Genomic DNA, 3,485 nt, shown 5'->3' on the forward strand with positions numbered 1-3,485 from the left:
CTACTCCTTTGACCCGCTGTTGACTCACTGATAGTCCCAGTGTTGCAGGATATACAGCCTTGTGCTACATAACTAAGCTCCATTTCATGCTGAATAAACTCAATTATTTATGTATCTTAAATAGAAAACTATCTTACGATAGATTTTTACCCCAAAAGTTTTTTATTAGAATAAATTCAATAAAAATCAAAAAAATCTGATTTGAATAAAAAAAATCTGATTTAAATAAAAAAAAAATCCGATTTAAATAAAAAAAAATCCGATTTTTTTTAATTTTTTTTTTAAAAAAAATCATTGATTTTTATCCACCCTGCTTTGAAGGGCCGTCCTCAGAGGAGTTCTTTCGGAGTGGGGAACATTGCAGGTAGTCCTTGACTGATAATCATTTGTTTAGCGATCATTCAAAGTTACAAACAGTGACTTATGAAGTTTTTCACACTTACGACCATCGCAGCATCTCCCATGGTCACATGATTGAAATTCAGAGGCTTGGTAACTGGCATGCATCTATGTCAGAAGGTCACAAAAAGGGGATGACATGACCCTGGGACACTGCAACCCGTCGTAGAAATATGCCAGTTGCAGTGTCCCTGGGGGGTCACGCGATCGATCCTCTTCTGCGACCTTCTGACAAGCAAAGAGGATCCCGGATCTGCGCACCTTCCGTCGCGCGCTTAAGACTTTCCTATTCCATCAAGCTGGCCTGGCCTAAATCTTCTCCCCTTTTTAAATGTAATTTTTTAAATGTAAATTTTAATTTGTTTTAAATTATGGGGTATTTTAAATTCAGCCAAATTATTTAATTCGTTTTTAATTCATTTTAAATTTTTTTGTATTTATGTGTTTTATCTCGTGGCTGTTCACCGCCCTGAGTCCTTCGGGAGAAGGGCGGTATAGAAATTTAATAAAATAAAATAAAAATAAAATAAAGTCAATGGGGAAGCCTAGATTCGTTTAACACAACCGTGTTACTCATTTAACAACGGCGGCGATCCCTTAACGACGGTGGCAAGAAAGGTTGTAAAACGGGGCAAAAACTGGCGATCCCTTAACGACGGTGGCAAGAAAGGTTGTAAAACGGGGCAAAACCTCACTGAACGACTGACTACAATTTGGGGCTCTCCGTTGTGGTCATAAGTCGAGGACTACCCGTATTTTGGAGGCTTGATTGCTCTGCAAGATCTGGGAAAAAAGCATCTCTCTAACTAGGTAGGAGACATAAGTTTACAGAAGCTATTTGGCAATCATTAGTAAAACTTGAGTTTAGCCCCGGGAAACAGGAAAACGTGAGAAAGAAATTCAAGTTTGACTTGCTTTGACTTGCTTTGGAATAAGTGAGAAAGAAGCAAAGTCAAATTTTCAAGATTCTAGCGTTATAGCCTAGATCAGTATTTCTCAACTCGGCCAACTTTAAAACACGTGGAATTCAATTCCCAGAATTCCCCAACCAGCCCTGCTTTGCTGGGGAATTCTGGGAGTTGAAGTTCCACGTGTCTTAAAATGGCCAAGCTTGGAAAAATGCTGGGTTAAGATGTTGAGCTGCCACTGGGAGTAACTCCCCTCCGACTTTGGATCCCTTCTCTCTCGTTTCAATCCATCCTACCTCCCAAGGCTGTTGCGCTGGGGGAGAAAAATAACGAGCAGGGTTGTTAGAAATATAGGAAATTGATAGCAGAAAAAGACCTAGTAGTCGATAGACTGCTGTCAGTCTTCCCTTTGAGTTTTTCTTTCTTTCTTTCTTTCTTTCTTTCTTTCTTTCTTTCTTTCTTTCTTTCTTTCTTTCTTTCTTTCTTTCCTTCTTTCTTTCTTTCTTTCTTTCTTTCCTTTCTTTCTTTCTTTCTTTTTCTTTCTTTCTCTTTCTCTCTCTCTCTCTTTCTTTGTCCTTTCCCTCCCTCCCTCCCTCCATTCTCTTTCTTTCTTTCTTTCTCTTTCTTTCTTTCTTTCTTTCTTTCTTTCTTTCTTTCTTTCTTTCTTTCATTTCCCTCCCTCCCCCTTCTCTCTCTCTTTCTCTTTTCCCTCCCTCCTTCCTTCCTTTCTTTCTTTTTCTTCTTCCTCCCTCTTTCTTTCTTTCTCTTCCCTCCCTCTGTCCCTCCCTCTTCTCTCTCTCTCTTTCTTTCTTCCTCCTTTCCCTCCCTCCCTCCATTCTCTTTCTTTCTCTTTCTTTCTTTCTTTCTTTCTTTCTTTCTTTCTTTCTTTCTTTCTTTCTTTCTTTTCCCTCCCTCCCCCTTCTCTCTCTCTTTCTCTTTTCCCTCCCTCCCTCCCCCCTTCCTTCCTTCCTTTCTTTTTCTTCTTCCTCCCTCTTTCTTTCTTTCTTTCTCTTCCCTCCCTCTGTCCCTCCCTCTTCTCTCTCTCTCTTTCTTTCTTTCCCTCTCGCTTTCTCTTTTCCCTTTCTTTCTTTCTTTCTTTCTTTCTTTCTTTCTTTTCTTTCTTTTCCCTCCCTCTCTCCCTCCCTTCTCTCCCTCCCTCTCTCTTTCTTTCTTTCCCTCTCGCTTTCTCTTTTCCTTCCTTCCTACCTTCCTTTCTTTCTTTCTTTCTTCCTTTCTTTCTTTCTTTCTTTCTTTCTTTCTTTCTTTCTTTCTTTCTTTCTTTCTTTCTTTCTTTCTTTCTTTTCCCTCCCTCTCTCCCTCCCTCCCTTCTCTCCCTCCCTCTGTCTCTCTCTCTCTCTCTCTTCCTTCCTTCCTTCCTTCCTTCCTTCCTTTTTCCTTTCTCTTCTCCCGCCCTCCCTTCTCTCTCTCTCTCTCTCTTTCTTTTTCCTCCCTCTCTCTCTCTCTTTCTTTCCTTCCTATTTTTACATTTCATTTTATTACATTTTATTTTAATTTGCATTGGAAGGCGGCCATGTGCTTTTCCCAAGTATGTTTAAACTCATGTTGTGTACATCCTCTTGAGGAAATGATCGATAGGCTATATACACCGAAGGGATGAATACATAAATTGGCGTAACTTGTGTGAGTGAAGGATAGCAATTCCTCAAAGCATTAAAACCAGTTTAAGCGACAGGCTGTCTTCCATAGGGAAGTTTTCTTAGCTGCCGTCCCTGTTGGAAACTAAGGTTCCTGATTGATTTATCTGAAATGCCCATCAACACAGAGGCATGTTGATAATGGTTCATTCCGCTAGATTTGAAAACAAACAAACAAACTTGCAGAGCAGGCTTGCTGTAATACAGTAGCGCTTGCTAAAAATACAATTTTTATTCCCTGGAGCTCCAGGAGACATGACTCGTAATATTTTTCCCACGTGGGCTGAAATATTTTGAAGATTAAGATTTAAAGGTAGACTATTTCCAAGATCTGGTAATATGATGGTCAGGATGAATGATCATAATAACAAAATAAGATTTGGAAGGGACCTTGGAGATCTTCCCCTACTCAGGAAGGAAACACTATACCATTTCAGGCAAATGTTGTCAAATCTCTTCTCGAAAACTTCCAGTGTTGGAGCATTCACAACTTCTGGTGGCAAGTTGTTCCACTGATTAATTG

This window comes from Pituophis catenifer, unplaced genomic scaffold (assembly GCF_029215685.1).
Source record: "Pituophis catenifer annectens isolate HBS135680 unplaced genomic scaffold, rPitCat1.0.hap2 SCAF_4, whole genome shotgun sequence".
In the NCBI taxonomy this organism is placed as follows: Eukaryota; Metazoa; Chordata; class Lepidosauria; order Squamata; family Colubridae; genus Pituophis; species Pituophis catenifer.